Below are 19,600 nucleotides of genomic sequence, written 5' to 3' on the forward strand. Positions count from 1 at the left end.
GACAGGGCATCCGCCTTCACATTTTTAGAGCCCGGAAGGTACGAAACCACAAAGTCAAAATGGGAGAAAAACAGCGACCAACGAGCCTGTCTAGGATTCAACCGTTTGGCAGACTCGATAAGTCAAGTTTTTGTGATCAGTCAAGACCACCACGCGATGCTTATCTCCTTCAAGCCAATGACGCCACTCCTCGAATGCCCACTTCATGGCTAGCAACTCTCGATTGCCAACATCATAATTTCGCTCAGCAGGTGAAAATTTCCTGGAAAAGAAGGCGCATGGTTTCATCACCAAGCAATCAGAACTTCTCTGCGACAAAACAGCCCCTGCTCCAATTTCGGAAGCATCAACCTCGAACTGGAACGGAAGCGAAACATCTGGTTGGCACAACACAGGGGCAGAAGAAAAACGACGCTTCAACTCCTGAAAAGCTTCCACAGCAGCAGAAGACCAATTGACCACATCAGCACCCTTCTTGGTTAAATCAGTCAACGGTTTAGCAATGCTAGAAAAATTAGCGATGAAGCGACGATAAAAATTAGCAAAGCCCAGGAACTTCTGCAGACTCTTCAGAGATGTTGGCTGAGTCCAATCATAAATGGCCTGAACTTTAACAGGGTCCATCTCGATAGTAGAAGGAGAAAAAATTAACCCCAAAAATGAAATCTTCTGAACACCAAAGAGACACTTTGACCCCTTCACAAACAAAGAATTAGCACGCAGGACCTGGAACACCATTCTGACCTGCTTCACATGAGACTCCCAATCATCCGAGAAGACCAAAATATCATCCAAGTATACAATCAGGAATTTATCCAGGTACTCTCGGAAGATGTCATGCATAAAGAACTGAAACACTGATGGAGCATTAGAAAGTCCGAATGGCATAACCAGGTACTCAAAATGGCCTTCGGGCGTATTAAATGCTATTTTCCATTCATCGCCCCGTTTAATACGCACAAGATTATACGCACCACGAAGATCTATCTTGGTGAACCAACTAGCCCCCTTAATCCGAGCAAACAAATCAGACAGCAGCGGCAAGGGGTACTGAAATTTGACCGTAATTTTATTTAGAAGGCGGTAATCAATACAAGGTCTCAGCGAACCATCCTTCTTGGCCACAAAAAAGAACCCCGCTCCCAATGGCGACGATGACGGGCGAATATGACCCTTCTCCAAAGACTCCTTCACGTAACTCCGCATAACGGCGTGCTCAGGTACAGATAAATTAAACAGTCGACCCTTAGGAAACTTAGTACCAGGAATCAAATCGATAGCACAATCACAATCCCTATGCGGAGGTAGGGCATTGGACTTGGGCTCATCGAATACATCCCGATAATCAGACAAGAACTCTGGGACCTCAGAAGGGGTGGATGATGAGATAGACAGAAATGGAACATCACCATGTACCCCCTGACAACCCCAGCTGGACACAGACATTGATTTCCAATCTAATACTGGGTTATGGACTTGCAGCCATGGCAACCCCAACACGACCACATCATGCAGATTATGCAACACCAGAAAGCGAATATCCTCCTGGTGCACAGGAGCCATGCACATGGTCAGCTGGGTCCAATACTGAGGCTTATTCTTGGCCAAAGGCGTAGCATCAATTCCTCTCAGTGGAATAGGACACTGCAAGGGCTCCAAGACAAACCCACAGCGCCTAGTATACTCCAAGTCCATCAAATTCAGAGCAGCGCCTGAATCCACAAATGCCATGACAGAATAGGAAGACAAAGAGCAGATCAAAGTAACGGACAAAAAAAATTTCGACTGTACCGTACCAATGGTGGCAGACCTAGCGAACTGCTTAGTGCGCTTAGGACAATCGGAGATAGCATGAGTGGAATCACCACAGTAGAAACACAGCCCATTCTGACGTCTGTGTTCTTGCCTTTCAGCTCTGGTCAAAGTCCTATCGCACTGCATAGGCTCAGGTTCATGCTCAGATAATACCGCCAAATGGTGCACAGATTTACGCTCGCGCAAGCGTCGACCGATCTGAATGGCCAAAGACATAGACTCAGTCAGACCAGCAGGCATAGGAAATCCCACCATGACATCCTTAAGGGCTTCAGAGAGACCCTTTCTGAAAATAGCTGCCAGTGCACATTCATTCCATTGAGTGAGCACGGACCACTTTCTAAACTTCTGACAATAAATCTCTATCTCATCCTGACCCTGACACAGAGCCAGCAAATTTTTCTCTGCCTGATCCACTGAATTGGGTTCGTCGTACAGCAATCCGAGCGCCAGAAAAAACGCATCAATATTACATAATGCAGGATCTCCTGGCGCAAGGGAAAAGTATTGAGGGTCGCCACGTAATAAAGAAATAATGATCTTAACTTGTTGAACTGGGTCACCAGAGGAGCGGGGTTTCAGAGCCAGAAATAGTTTACAATTATTTTTAAAATTCAAAAACTTTGCTCTATCGCCAGAAAATAACTCAGGAATAGGAATCTTAGGTTCTAACATAGGATTCTGAACCACTAAATCGTGAATATTCTGTACATTTATAGCGAGATTATCCATCAAAGAGAACAGACCTTGAATGTCCATGTCCACACCTGTGTTCTGAACCACCCTGATGTAAAGGGGAAAAGAAAGACAGAACACAGTGCAAAGAAAAAAAAAATGGTCTCAGAACTTCTCTTTTCCCTCTATTGAGAAGCATTAGTACTTTGGGCCTCCAGTACTGTTATGAACAGGTAATTCAGAACCACAATGGACATAGAAGTACAGAGCACACAAAGTGACCTGACAATTACCAAAAACAAAGGACGAGCTCTGAGACGTGGGAACTCTGCTGACCGCAATCCCTAATCCTAACACACCACACTAGAGGTAGCCGTGGATTGCGCCTAACGCTCCCTATGCAACTCGACACAGCCTGAGAAACTAACTAGCCCTGAAGATAGAAAAATAAGCCTCCCTTGCCTCAGAGAAATTCCCCAAAGGAAAAGGCAGCCCCCCACATATAATGACTGTGAGTAAGATGAAAATACAAACACAGAGATGAAATAGATTTAGCAAAGTGAGGCCCGACTTACTGAATAGACCGAGGATAGGAAAGATAGCTTTGCGGTCAACACAAAAACCTACAAACAACCACGCAGAGGGGCAAAAAGACCCTCCGCACCGACTAACGGTACGGAGGTGCTCCCTCTGCCTCTCAGAGCTTCCAGCAAGCAAGAAAAACCAATATAGCAAGCTGGACAGAAAAAATAGCAAACAAAAAATAACACAAGCAAAACTTAGCTTATGCAGGATAGACAGGCCACAGGAACGATCCAGGAGGAAGCAAGACCAATACTAGAACATTGACTGGAGGCCAGGATCAAAGCACCAGGTGGAGTTAAATAGAGCAGCACCTAACGACTTAACCTCATCACCTGAGGAAGGAAACTCAGAAGCCGCAGTACCACTCTAGACCACAGGAGGGAGCTTGGCCACAGAATTCACAACAGGTGGCGATAATTTTCTGTCTAAAACAAGAGAAATCCAGCTCAACGAACTTGTGAACAAACTTCCTTATTTATTTTTTTAGAGGTAAAACTTAAAAAAGCATTGGAACACCTACACATTACACCTGCAGGAACCTCTAAGACATCCCTTTCAAAATTCATAAGCATTAATATAGAAACAGACCTCCCTTTGTAGCTATAACAATTTTTACTGAGAAGACTTTCTACAAGACTTTGAAGTGTGTCTGTGAAATGTTTGTCCATACATCCAGAAGACCATTTGTGAGTTCCTCTGATGTTAGTCGACAATACCTGGCTCACAATTTCCACTTTAGTTCAAAAGTGTTCATTGAGATTGTGATCAGACATTTTTTATATGGGTCTCCAAATTCACTCAACCATGCCTTTATGTACAGTGTAATATACCGTAACTGGAGCAAAGAACATAAAAATGTCTTACTCAAACTGATCCCGCAAATTTGGAAGCAAACAGTTGTCGTAAAATGTCTGGGTATCCTGAGATATTAGCATTTCCCTTCAGTGGAACTAAAGGTCTAAGCTAATGAAAAACAACCTAATTGCATTATATCTCCTTCAACACAACCAGATGACTCCTGGGAGGAGCAGGAGAGGCCTGTAATATAGAGCTTTCAATTAAATGACATAATTTTCTGCCTTAGTAATCATGAAGTCCACTATACCTTATCCATTATGGTGACAGGTTATGATCCAAATAGGGAGCAAAATGGAAAGCTAAGCTTTCTCATGAATCCAAAAGCACTTATGAAACATATTTTTCCTTTCTGGGTAAAGATACTTGCTGTTTCAGAAAAGCTTATCATATTTTATTAGGCATTTTCACCCTCATATTGAGCACAGGAGTATTGTTTTATTATGAATTGTGAATCAGGCCAATGGGAAGAAGAGCTGACAATTTTTGCCTTCCATTCAATGACCCCCGTCAAATAGAGGATCTGAGATGCATTCATCTCCTGTGATGTGTTGAGTATTAATATGAAACCAGAGGTTTGTGTGGTGATAATTTTCTGTCAAAAACAAGAGAAATCTAGCCCATCGAACTTGTGAACAAACTACTTTCTTTATTCATCAAAAGTGCTCAGCAGAGGGTGAAACAGTATCAGCGTTGACAGATACATGACATGCGGCATCGACTCATTTCATGTGGCTATGCACCCTTAATCATGATTAATTATGATTAAGGGTGCGAAGCCACCTGAAACGCGTTGATGTCACTGATCATGTAATTGCCAATGCTGATGCTGTTTCACTCTCTGCTGAGCACTTTTGGTGAATAAAGAAAGAAGTTTGTTCACAAGTTCGTTAAGCTGGATTTCTTTGTTTTTGATTGCTCCAAGCCTTGACACAGCTTTCCCTGTGCTCAGAACACCTAAGGATGTTCATTACGGTGAGATGGACTTTTTTAATATAATTTTCTGTCCCTTTCTTGCAGAAACAACATGGCTAATAGTCCAGACTTTGTGGGGTCACATTACCAGATATGAATAGTGGGTATTTAGTAATGGGTATAGGTTCTATAATTTTGGGAGACATATTTTAATCATTGGGTTGCAGTGCTGAACACAATGCATTCGCTTGAATTGCTGTCTGGCCTGGTCATTAGGCCAGAATTAAAATAGGCAGGGTTGATAAAGTTGTATATCCCATGTCTCACGTGTAAAGAAGGAGAACATTGTAAGAGGAAATATGGCATTACTATCTTCGGCCTGTAACTGTATTGTCTCGTCCCCTTTGTAACATCTCTTGTATGTTTTTATAAGCACTGCCTACTTGTTGGGTTAAATATATAAAATTTTTCAGCAGTTGTTCATCTTGCTCTATAAGCCGCACCCACAAAGCCTCGTATTACCAGTAACAGGTGTCCAACAGCCTGTAATAAACAATTCTTCATGGCAGCTAGTTTTTCTTTGGTTATTACAGACCTTTGTGATAACAGTAAATATACACATGCATATCCATGTGTTGGATTCTCCCTGGACAGTTGCTAGTCAAGGGTGGAATTGGATGTGTACAGTTCTTGTGGACAGGTGTCTTTTATACTGATAACAAGTTCAAACAGGTGCCATTTCTACAGGTAATAAGTGGAGGACAGAGGAGCCTCTTAAAGAAGAAGTTACAGGTCTGTCAGAGCCAGAAATCTTGCATGTTTTTAGGTGACCAAATACTTAATTTCCACCATAATTTGCAAAATAAATCTTGCCAAATCAGACAAGGTGATTTTCTGGATTTGTTTTCTCATTTTGACTCTATCAGTTGTGGTCTACCAATGATGTCAATAACAGGACTCTCTCATCTTTTAAGTGGGAGAACTTGCACAGTTGGTGGCTGACTAAATCCTTTTTTTCCTACTGCATGTGTTATATGTTCACTGTAAAAGAGACAAATAATCAACCTAGCAGCAATAGTATTGTTCTTATCCATCAAACATCAGTCATTTCTGTGATTGTCCTGAAAATTTGGCGGCAGCAGTGGGATATCTTCCAGTTATCCCCAACAATGGTGGCAGCAGTTGGATATCTTCCTCATCTCCCTGACAGGCAATGTCAATTGTATGCAGAAAAGTGGTGTTAGCATGGTCTGAAGTTCCTTATTGGACCTCTTGGTATAGATCTGTGTAGTATGTGGGACCTTTAAAAAACTATGTTTTCAAAGGTCTGCCTTGGTACTGTGGAAATATACAAAGGTAATAAAGACTCACATTGAAATGAAAATAAGGTGATGGGTGCAATTTATAAATGTAAAACCTTTTAACAAGTTCCCTTTAAGCAATTTATTACAACTTCTCAATTTATCAAATGCTCTTTTTATAAAGAGAATAACTTTATCTCACAATGTTTCCTTTATGATCACTTAATTATGCAGTTAAACATAACGTAATATAACTATTTGTTCTTCATGCATGCCATGTAAATTGCTCCCCGTACCTTCTACTGCAAGAAAGGCACCAATATTATTTCTTCAATAACTTGTAATGCAGAAAAGACATTAAATACATTGTCGAGAATAATAGAAATTTCTTAGCAGATGTCTAATCGGCAGTAACCCACCAAAGAAAGAATTACATTGATTTCTAAAAAAGTATTTTTCTCATGATAATGAATGTGGGACATGATGATTGTCAAGCAGATGTTTCACATGCGATATCATACAAAAGAAAAGATGTTTTTTTCCTTAAGAAAAATAATTTATTGCAGTATTCAGGAAACATGTAAGAAATCGCTGTATTTTATTGCTAAATCTGTCATTGGAATGTAAAATTAAGAGATAAGACGAGCTACTTCTGCATATTAGCAATTTATTTAGCAAGAAAACTTAAAAATGGTATCATGTCTACTGATACACAGTACTGAAGGTTTTTTAATAATAAGTTTACATTAAAGAAAAAACTAACATTTTTCATAATACAGTTAAGTTTTAATTTTCTATGGTATTAATTGGGCTATAAATGGAAATAGAAGGAAAAGTGCAGCACTCACCCTTTTGCATTGATATCGTAGTCTTTATTGCTCCATAAAAGGTTTAAACAAATTCAGTTCATGGGAACAGCAGGTAATTTGAGGGGTGCAGGGAGAAGAAGGTGGCACTTTTTCTTTTCTTCTGTTTCCATTTATTTATTCATTGACTTATGCTGAGCACTAGTGTTGAGTGATACCGTCTGATATTTGAAAGTATCGGTATCGAATGGTATCGGCTGATATCCGAAAAACATCGGATATCCCCGATACCGATATCCGATACCAATACAAGTCAATGGGACACAAATATCGGAAGGTATTCCTCTATGGTTCCCAGGGTCTGAAGGAGAGGAAACTCTCCTACAGGCCCTGGGATCCATATTCATGTGTAAAATAAAGAATCCAAATAAAAAATATTGATATACTTACCCTCGGACGCGCCCTGGTTGTAACCGCTGCAACCACCATGATTCCCTTCCTAAGAATGAGCGCGTAAAGGACCTTCGATGACGTCGCGGCTTCTGATTGTTCGCGTGACCGCTCATGTGACCGGTCACGCGACCAATCACAAGCCGCGACGTCATCGAAGGTCCTTCACACGCTCATTCTTAGGAATAGCGGTTACAACCAGGGCGCGTCCGAGGGTAAGTATATCAATATTTTTTATTTTTATTCTTTATTTTACTCATCAATCTTCATCCCGATACCGATTCCCGATATCGCAAAAATATCGGAACTCGGTATCGGAATTCCGATACGGCAAATATGGGCCGATACCCGATACTTGCGGTATCGGAATGCTCAACATTACTGAGCACCTATTACCCGATATATTGCATAACTGCACGTTGGTCTAACTTACGGATCAACCATACAAATAGTGCATATGACCCTGGTGCCGTTTTTTTTTCTTGCTGTTGGAAATTAATTGGGATATGGTTAATATTAAATGAAAAAGTGTATGGATACATAAAATACAGATTTTACTTAATCAACATAGATCATTTTTTATCATTTCTATCTTCCTTTTATCCTATTTAAAGCATGACTTTTTCTTGAACAGAAAACTAAAACTTTACTATTAATTACTTACATAGTTACATAGTTATTAAGGTTGAAGGAAGACTTTAAGTCCATCTAGTTCAACCCATAGCCTAACCTAACTTGCCCTAACATGTTGATCCAGAGAATCTTTTTTTAACCCTGCAGGTGCTACACAGGGATTAAGACAAAGTAGAATGAAAAAATGAATTATTACACTGTTTCCCACTAAACTATTGATTTAGCTGCAAATATTTTATTATTTCAAGGAGTAATAGGAGAAAAATGGATTGAAAATTTTCTTGCAGAAATTTCTCCCAAATATGTCAATACCCCATATATTGTCAAAAACTGTTGTTTAGGCACATGGCAGGGGTCGGAAGGGAAAAGCTATATTTCATTTTTGGAAGTAAATTTTTCTGGAATAAATTGCAGGCACAAAATCGCATTTGAATAGCCCCTAAAATAACAAAACAGCGAAAAAGAAAAAAAAAACACACAATTCAGCCCATTTTGAAAACTATACCACTTAAGAAATTCATCTAGGTGTGTGTTAGGCTACGTTCACATTAGCGTCGCGTCGCTGTTGCGTCGGCGACGCAGCGGTGACGCAGCGGCGACGCGCCCCTATGTTTAACATAGGGGACGCGTGCGTCTTTTTGCACGCGTTTTCCGACACGTGCGTCGTTTTAGACGCTAGCGTCGGACGCAAGAAAACGCTACAAGTTGCATTTTTCTTGCGTCCGATTTTGTCAAAAAACGACGCACACGTCGCAAAACGCGCGCGTTTTTGCGCGCGTTTGCGCGCGTTTTTCTGTGCGTCGCGCGTTGCATCGCCGACGCAGGGCGGCGCAACGCTAGTGTGAACGTAGCCTTAGGTGTCGAGTTCCCGCTGCTGCACAGGGGGAATCTCGAACTATGTCTGCTGCAGTCTCCCATTCTCCTCCAGCTGCAGTGGAACCTGCTCATTGGAGACATCGATCCCAGCGTCTGGCTCAGCCTGATACTGTGTGAATGGTGAATGGTAAGGCAACTTTCACATTTCTGTTTTTTAATCCGTCATAATGTGTTGTTTTGGGAAAAAAATGCATCCTGCAAATTTGCCCACAGGATGCATTTTTTCCCATAGACTTGTATTACCAATGGATCCCGACATATGGCCACACGTTGCGTACGTCATGCACTGGTTGTGTCGGGTTTTAGCGGACCGTCATCACAGAAAAACATTTAAAGGAACGTTTTTCTGTACGTTGCATCCAGTGTTTCAGACTGCGCATGCCCAGCAGGAAATATCGCTCTCACGATCTTTCCTCACCCTGCAGTCTGACGGAAATGTGAAAGCACTTCGTGACGGCCCTATACCGACGGAAATGTGAAAGAAGCCTTACTGTTGCCTTTCCAGGATCTGTCCTTGTAGCCAGCACTGGTCAGCGGTGAGCAGGCTTTTTTGGGACTAAGTCCTGCTTTTCACGCACTGAGCATGCCCACGGGAGGACCTCTCATTGGAGGTTGGGGGTCACACGCTCAGGCCCTGTTGCAGATCCTATTGGTCCACCAGGAAGGTCTTGTAGAGCTGCAACTATAAAAGGTTCGCATGGCCGCACAGCCATGCGCTAGTATCAAATGTGTTTGGCTTATACCAGTGGATAGTATACCACTCTATACATATGTGGTGTGAGGCTGTAGCTTTGGAACTGTACACTCAGGCAGGCAGCTAGCGTCAGTGGGGGCAATTAGCCTTGGCTTAGCATCTGGTTCCTTCATGTGTGCGGTTAGCACAGAAGAGTTCCAAAGCAAGCACAACCCTTAGTTAGGGTAATAGTTTGTGTACAGCACAACTCTGTGAGTCAACAGAGATTGCTTACTGTTCACACGGGGTGAAGCTTAACCCACATGTGAGCTCAGATGTTATCCGCCGTTACATTGCAGCAGATATCTCTGCACAGTGGACCCCGGACTGCGAACGCACCTTGTAGCTACCTATCTTTACTCGGTGCGTTCCGCTAGCCCTAACAGTGTGGGTTAATTACTTTGAACCCATAAGTACTTAGCAAAAGTTTGTGATATTTGGATGTGAAAATAAAAAAATACTTTTTTTTTCATGGAAAATATTGTTTTAACTCCAAATTTAGAATTTTCACAAAGGTAAATTAGGAATAATTTAACTTCATAATTTGTTATGTGATGTAATAATTTGCTTTGCTATAGAAATGCGGTTATACCCCATGTGTAATCAAAAGCTTATGTTTGGGCACATGGTAGGGCTCAGAAAGAAAAGAGTTCATTTTCATGATTGAATAGATTGCAGACAACTTGTCGCATTTGCAGAGCCCTTAAAGTGCTAGAGTAATAGAAACACTCAACAAGTTTTCATAACTAGACTGGCCATGAACTTCATTTAGGGGTGCATTGAACAGTTTGGACCCACTGGTGCTTCACAGAACTTTATATTCTTTGCAACGTGTAAACAATTTTTTTTTCCACGTAATACCCTACATGTGTTCAAAAGCAATAAGTGCAAATTTGTCTGAAATAGATTGTTGACGGTATGTTGCATTTGCTCACAAATGCCAAAAGAGCAAAAGCACCCAAAAAACGAACCAAAGTGAAAAACTATATATCTAAAAAAATTCAACTGTGTATTAACCATTTTTATCTGTCAGGTGTTCCACTGAACTTTAAGGTATTTACCTCTATTTAGGGTTCAAATGGTGTCCTACAAGCATGTAAAAAAATAAGACTGCTAGAAAGACCACTGATGGAAATGTATTGCTTAGAAATTCTATACTAAACTGATAATTAGGAAATTCTACTTGACCAAGTAGCTCCCCTTACCCTCAGAACCTCCAAACACAGAGTGAAACAGCCCTGGCTCACATTACAAACCCGATTTCTCCAGCGATGCTCTAGGTGTGCTGAACGCTTATGGAAGAAAACACGCACACCAGAAGACTTCATACACTTCAAATTTATGTTAAGGACCTATAATTCTGCCCTTCACCTCACCAAACAGACCTACTTCACCACCCTGAACTCCTCACTATCTAATAACCCCAAGAAACTTTTTGACACCATTCACTCCCTCCTCAGGCCAAAAGCACAAGCCCCTATCACAGACATTTGTGCTGATGACCTTGCCTCCCACTTTATAGAGAAAATAGACAATATCTGTCAGGAAATCCGCTCCCAATCACCGAGTTCAGTGACGCCCATCCCTCCCTGCATTTCCCCTGGCTCACTCTCCACATTCGATCCCTTCACAAAAGAAGAAGTCTCCAGGCTCCTCTCCTCTTCTCGTCCGACTACATGCACCACCGACTCCATTCCCTCACATCTCCTCCAGTCTCTCTCTCCAGTCGTCACAACTCACCTAACTACAATCTTTAATCTCTCCCTCTCCTCTGGCATTTTCCCCTCCTCCTTCAAACACTTTATCATTACTCCATTACTAAAGAAACCCTCGACCCATCCTGCACAAACAACTACAGACCAGTCTCCAATCTCTCCTATATCTCAAAACTCTTGGAGCAACTGATATACTCTCACCTTACCCGTTACCTCTCCACTCACTCCCTCCTAGACCCTTCACAGTCCGGTTTCCGCCCCCTACATTCGACAGAAACTGCACTCATCAAAGTGACCAATGACTTCTGACAGCAAAACGTAAGGGTGACCACTCTCTGCTCATTCTTCTCGACCTTTCTGCAGCTTTCGACACTGTTGACCACCCTCTCCTACTCTCTAGGCTCCAGTCACTTGGCATTAAGGACACTGCTCTCTCATGGTTCTCCTCCTATCTTTCTAACCACTCCTTCAGTGTTCTGTTCTCTGGCTCCACTTCATCTCCTCTTCCTCTCACTGTCGGGGTACCTCAGGGCTCAGTTCTTGGCCCCCTTCTCTTCTCTCTCTACACGGCCCCAATTGGACAGACAATCAGCAGATTTGGCTTTCAGTACCATCTTTATGCTGATGACACACAACTATACACATCATCCCCTGACCTTACCCCCGCTGTACTACAGAACGCCACTGACTGTCTGCAATCTCCAACATCATGTCCGCTCTCCATCTGAAACTCAACCTCTCCAAAACTGAACTTCTTCTGCTCCTGCCATCTACTAACCTCCCTAAATCTGACATTGCCCTCTCCGTGGGTAGCACCATAATAACACCCCGGCAGCAGGCACGCTGTCTGGGTGTTATGTTTGACTCCGATCTCTCCTTCACCTCCCATATACAATCTCTTGCCCGCTCGTGCCGCTTACACCTAAAGAACATCTCTAGAATCCACCCTTGTCTCACCATGGAAACAACAAAAACCGTCACTGTCACCCTGATCCACTCTTACTTGGAGTACTGTAATGCTCTACTAATTGGCCTCCCCCTCATTCGACTTTCCCTTCTCCAGTCTATCCTTAATGCAGCAGCCAGGGTCGTCCATCTGGCTAGTCATTACTCAGATGCATCTGCTCTTCGCCAGTCGTTACACTGGCTGCCCATTCATTACAGGATACAATTCAAAGTACTTGTTCTCACCCACAAAGCTCTCCAGAGTGCCGCATCCCAATACATCTCCTCCCTCATTTCGGTCTATCGGCCTAGCCGACCGCTGCGCTCTGCAAATGACTTTCGACTAACCTCTGCACTAATCTGTACCTCCCACTCCCGACTCCAAGACTGCGCCAATCCTCTGGAATGCTCTACCCCAAGATATTAGGACCATCCACAATTTGCATAGTTTTAGGCGCTCGCTCAAAATACATTTGCTCAGAGCGGGCTATCACATTCAGTAATCAAAGTCATGTTATGTTTGCGTGTGTAGCCCATTCACTATCTCCATCTATCCCCCACCCCCTGAAGATGGCTGGACCATCATTGTAAATACATCATTGTAAATATACACCTGTGCTTTGTATCTCCCCCATCTCATTGTAGATTGTAAGCCCTCACTAGCAGGGTCGTTTTATTTCACTTTAATTATTGTATTGTTAACGTTGTTACTTATGACTGTTGTGTTTGAAACTGTTAAACTGTAAAGCGCTGTGGAATATGTTGGCGCTATATAAATAAAGATTATTATTATTATTATGAGTTACTTTTACAAATTATGAAATAAATAGGTTCATGTAGCGACAAAGAACTGCCATCATGTGTCCTGTACTTTATGTTATTTTTAAAAAGTCAGAACAGAGGGATTAAATGATTTTTCATACAGTGCTATTGTAACAAGTATCTTGAAGACATGATGAAAAGTGACTAAATAGCTGTAAAGCGCCACTAGTGGCAAGATTCAACAGTTTTCAAAATCACAAGACAAAAATGTAATTAAAGTTCAGTGTTTCATGCTGGCAGAAGCCAATTCTCTAATGAAAGATTTTCTAATATTAAATTCTACTTATTTTTTTTTCAGCAACGAAAGGTGGTGATTAGTCATTACATAGCACAAATGCTAATGCAAGTTGAAGTCTGCATCTACACATTTGATTTTCCAGACATTTTTGATACATACTAAATCCAAGCAGTTAATCTCTATGGAATTTCTATGGAATTAAAATAGTATACAAACAAACAAAAAAATAATAATTCAGAAATATGCACCAGCCATAAATAAAACCAAATGCCTACTGTTGTGTGGGTTGCTTTGTGCTGGAAGAAAAGAATTCTTACCTGTTGAGTCATGATCTCTTCAAAAAGTGTCCTGTGATAGCTGGTACCAAGGCATATACAGAAGGTCCTATAACTCCTGAAAGATTTATACAAGTCAAAGAAATATCTATATGATTGCCAGGAGCAAAGGTTACCTAGCTGGGCATTGACAAGAACATCAAAATATCTCTTCTGACTTGCCTCTCTTCCATAGTTCATCCTTTTGCCTTCTCTTCCATAAGCCCCCTGCCAACCTCAAGATGTAAAAATGATATGGACTTACTCAGGGGTATCAAGGTTGATTCCTCATTGTAACTAATAGCTTCAGAGTGGCTTCACAGGAAAAGTCAGGTTGCCAGGTCAGAACCAGGAGGGCAGAGATAGAGATTTACAGGTTAATGAATATTCAAAAAATGGGCTGATGTAAAAAAAAAGAATCAACCTGAGTGATCACAAGCTGGTAGACAGTACAGTCCACAGCTAGAATAACTATAACTGTCAATTTCCAGCGGTAATGTACAGCTCTATAAAAAATAAAGAGACAACTGCAAAATGTTCAGATTGTCTGATTTTTCTCTTTATAGATATATTTTTGAGTAAAATGTAAATTGTTCTTTTATTCTATAAACTTCTGACAACATGTCTCCGAATTTCCAAGCAATATTTTTTGTATTTTTTTTTTCAAATAAAAATGGTCAAAATAAAAAACAGTGCTTTCTGACCTCAAATAATGCAAATAAAACAAGTTCATAATCATTTGGAAACAACAATACTAATGTTTTAACTCAGGCAGGGTTCAGAAATCAATATTGTGTGGAATTACCATGATTTTTAATTACAGCTTTCATGCGTCTTGGCATGCTTTCCACAAGTCTTTCACACTGCTTCTGGCACAAAAATGTAAGCAGTTCTTCTTCGCTTGATGGCTTGTGACTATCCATCATCCACTTGATAACATTCCAGACATTTTCAAAGGGGTTCAGGTCTGGAGATTGGGCTGCCAATGACAGGGTCTTGATGTGGTGGTCTCTTAGTTTTTTCCAGAGCTGTAGATTTTGTAGGGTTTGGTGCAATGCCATTTGCTAAAGCATGGAGCTAATTACTGTTGTTGGACTGCAAACACCCATACTGCCTGACTAAATGGCCTAGGCTATACAGACCTTCTGTTCCTCATGTCTCCTCCATCATAAATGCCCTCAAAAAATGCAGCTGACATCCGGCACTATGTGCCAGGAGCGGTCATTGACCGCCCCCGGCACATTAACCCCAAGCACACCGCGATCAAACATGTTCACAGTGTTTCAGCAGTACAGGGAAGCATCGCGCAGGGAAGGGGCTCCCTGCAGGCTTCCCTGAGACCCCCGGAGCAACGCGATGTGATCGCGTTGCTCCGAGGGTCTCCTACCTCCTTCTTCCCTGCAGCAGGCCTGGATCCAAAATGGCCGTGGCATCCGGGTCCTGCAGGGAGGTGGCTTCAAAGCGCCTTCTCAGAGCAGGTGCCGGGAAGCCTCCAGGAGTGCACGTCAGATCGCTGATCTGACACAGTGCACAGCAAAGTGTCAGATCAGCGATCTTACACTATAACATGATGCCCCCACCTGGGGCAATATTATAGTGTAAAAGAAAAAATATTCACATGTGTAAAAAAATAAGACAAAAAATTCCTAAAAAAAAAATATATATATATATATATACATATTGTTCCGATAAATACATTTCTTTATCTAAATAAAAAAAACAATAAAAGTACACATATTTAGTATCGCCGTGTCCATAATGATGCGACCTGTAAAACTGTCCCACTAGTTAACCCCTTCAGTGAACACCGTAAAAAATATAAATAAAAAACGAGGCAAAAAACGCTTTATTATCATACCGTCAAACAAAAAGTGGAATAACACGCGATCAAAAAGACAGATATAAATAACCATGGAACCACTGAAAATGTCATCTTGTCCTGCAAAAAATGAGCCACCATACAGCATCATCAGCAAAAAAATAAAAAAGTTATAATCCTCAGAATAAAGCGATGCAAAAAATAATTTTTTCTATAAAATAGTTTTTATCGTATAAAAGCGCCAAAACATAAAAAAATGATACAAATGAGGTATCGCTGTAATTGTACTGACCCAAAGGATAAAACTGCTTTATCCATTTTACCAAACACGGAACGGTATAAACGCCTCCCCCAAAAGAAATTCATGAATAGCTGGTTTTTGGTCATTCTGCCTCACAAAAATCGGAATAAAAAGCGATCAAAAAATGTCACGTGCCCGAAAATGTTACCATTAAAAACGTCAACTCGTCTCGCAAAAAACAAGACTTCACATGACTCTGTGGACCAATATATGAAAAAATAATTCTCTCAAAATGTGGTAACGCAAAAAATATTTTTTGCAATAAAAAGCGTCTTTCAGTGTGTGACGGCTGCCAATCATAAAAATCTGCTAAAAAACCCTATAAAAGTAAGTCAAACCCCCTTTCATCACCCCCTTAGTTAGGGAAAAATTAAAAAATTAAAAAAATGTATTTATTTCCATTTTCCCATTAGGGTTAGGGTTAGGGCTAGGGTTAGGGATAGGGTTATGGTCAGGGCTATGGTTAGGGTTATGGCTAGGGTTAGGGTTAGGGCTAGGGTTAAGGCTAGGGCTAGGGTTAGGGTTTGGAATACATTTACGGTTGGGAATAGGGTTGGGATTAGGGTTAGGGGTGTGTCAAGGTTAGCGGTGTGGTTAGGTTTACTGTTGGAATTAGGGTTAGGAATGTGTTTGGATTAGGGTTTAAGTTATAATTGAGGGGGTTTCCACTGTTTAGGCACATCAGGGGCTCTTCAAACGCGGCATGGCATCTGATCTCAATTCCAGCCAATTCTGCGTTGAAAAAGTAAAACAGTGCTCCTTCCCTTACGAGCTTTCCCGTGTGCCCAAACGGGGATTTACCCCAAAATATGGTGTATCAGTGTACTCAGCAAACATTGGACAACAACTTTTGGGGTCCAATTTCTCCTGTTACCCTTGGAAAATACAAAACTGGGGGCTAAAAAATAATTTTTGTGGAAAATAAAGATTTTTTATTTTCACGGCTGTACGTTATAAACTGTAGTGAAACACTTGAGGGTTCAAAGTTCTCACAACACATCGAGATAAGTTCCTTGGGGGTTCTAGTTTCCAATATGGGGTCACTTGAGGGGGGTTTCTACTGATTAGGTACATCAGGGGCTCTGCAAACGCAATGTGACGCCTGCAGACCAATCCATGTAAGTCTGCATTCCAATTGACGCTCCTTCCCTTCCGAGCTATGCTATGCGCTCAAACATTGGTCCCCCCCACATATGGGGTATCAGCGTATTCAGGAAGGACACATTGGACAACAACTTTTGGGGTCCAATTTCTACTGCTGCCCTTGAGAAAACACAAAACTGGGGGCTAAAAAATATTTTTTGTGGAAGAAAAATATTTTTTATTTTCACGGCTCTGCGTTATAAACTGTAGTGAAACACTTGGTGGTTCAAAGTTCTCACAACACATCTAGATAAGTTCCTTGGGGGGTCTAGTTTCCAATATGGAGTCACTTGTGGGGGGTTTCTACTGTTTAGGTACATATGGTGCTCTGCAAATGCAATGTGACGCCTGCAGACTAATCCATCTAAGTCTGCATTCCAAATGACCCTCCTTCCCTTCCGAGCTCTGCCATGCACTCAAATGGTGGTTCCCCCCCACATATGGGGTATCAGCGTACTCAGGACAAATTGGATAACAACTTTTGGGGTCCAATTTCTACTGTTACTTTTGGAAAAATACAAAACTGGGGGCAAAAAGATCATTTTTGTGGAAAAAAAAGGAATTTTTATTTTCACAGCTCTGCGTTATAAACTGTAGTAAGACACTTGAGGGTTCAAAGCTCTCACAACACATCTAGATGAGTTCCTTAGGGGGTCTACTTTCCAAAATGGTGTCACTTGTGGGGGTTTCATTGTTTAGGCACATCAGTGGCTCTCCAAACACAACATGGCATCCCATCTCAATTCCTGTTAATTTTGCATTGAAAAGTCAAACGGCGCCCCTTCCCTTCTGAGCTCTCCCATGCGCCCAAACAGTGGTTTACCCCCACATATGGGGTATCAGCGTACTCAGGACAACTTGTACAACAAATTTTGGCTTCCAATTACGGTACTTCTCGTACCCCTGGGGAAAATAAAAAATTGGGGCAAAAAAATAATTTTTGTGAAAAAATATAATTTTTAATTTTTACGGCTCTGCATTATAAACTTCTGTGAATTATTTGGTGAGTCAAAGTGCTCACCACACATCTAGATAAGTTCCTTAGGGGGTCTACTTTCCAAAATGGTGTCACTTGTGGGGGGATTCAATGTTTAGGCACATCAGGGGCTCTCCAAACGCAACATGGCGTCCCATCTCAATTCCAGTCAATTTTGCATTGAAAAGCCAAATGGCGCTCCTTCGCTTCCGAGCTCTGCAATGCGCCCAAACAGTGGTTTACCCCCACAAATGGGGTATTGGCGTACTAAGGACAAACTGTTTAACAAGTTTTGGGGTCCATTTTCTCCTGTTACCCTTGGTAAAATAAAACAAATTGGAGCTGAATTAAATTTTTTGTGAAAAAAAAGTTAAATGTTAATATTTATTTAAACATTCCAAAAATTCCTATGAAACACCTGAAGGGTTAATAAACTTCTTGAATGTGGTGTCGAGCACCATGAGGGGTGCAATTTTTAGAATGGTGTCACACTTGGTTATTTTCTATCATATAGACCCCTCAAAATGACTTCAAATGAGATGTGGTCCCTAATAAAAAATGGTGTTGTAAAAATGAGAAATTGCTGGTCAATTTTAACCCTTATAACTCCCTAACAAAAAAAATTTGGTTCCAAAGTTGTGCTGATGTAAAGTAGACATGTGGAAAATGTTACTTATTAAGTATTTTGTGTGACATATCTCTGTGATTTAATTGCATAAAAATTCAAAGTTGGAAAATTGCAAAAATTTTCAAAATTTTCGCCAAATTTCCTTTTTTTCACAAATAAACGCATGTAATATCAAAAGAAATTTTACTACTATCATGAAGTACAATATGTCATGAGAAAACATTGTCAGAATCACTGGGATCCGTTGAAGCGTTCCAGAGTTATAACCTCATAAATGGACAGTGGTCAGAATTGTAAAAATTGGCCCGGTCATTAATGTGAAAACCACCCTTGGGTGCATGGCAGAGCTCGGAAGGGAAGGAGCGCCATTTGACTTTTCGATGCAAAATTAGCTGGATTTGAGATAGGACGCCATATCGCGTTTGGAGAGCCCCTGATGTGCCCACTGTAATCCCCCGAAAAGTGACACCATTTTGGAAAGTAGACTACCTAAGGAACTTATCTAGATGTTTGATTAGCACTTTGAAACCCAAAGTGCTTCACAGAAGTTTATAATGTAGAGCCGTAAAAATAAAAAATCTTATTTTTTCACAAAAATTGATTTTTCGTCCCCATTTTTTATTTTTCCAAGGGTAACCGGAGAAATTGGAGCCCAAATGTTGTTGTGAAAATTGTCCTGAGTACGCTGATATCTCATATGTGGGGGTAAACCACTGTTTGGGTGCATAACAGAGCTCAGAAGGGAAGAAGCACCAGTTGACTTTTCAATGCAAATTTGGCGGGAATTGAGATACGACGCCATGTTGCATTTGCCGAGCCCCTGATGTGTCTAAACATTGAAATTCCCCACAAGTGACACCATTTTGGAAAGTAGACCCCCTGAGGAACTTAGAACCAAACCAATCACCAAACCCAAGGATGCACCAGGAAGACCAGACTGGATCATAAAATATATACCTTTATTAATTAATTAATTAATTAATTAGCAGTGATAGAATATATAAAAACAATAGATTCAGCAAAAATATATGATAAAAATTATACAAAAAAGTGTG

This window comes from Ranitomeya imitator, chromosome 2 (genome assembly GCF_032444005.1).
Source record: "Ranitomeya imitator isolate aRanImi1 chromosome 2, aRanImi1.pri, whole genome shotgun sequence".
Lineage (NCBI taxonomy): Eukaryota > Metazoa > Chordata > Amphibia > Anura > Dendrobatidae > Ranitomeya > Ranitomeya imitator.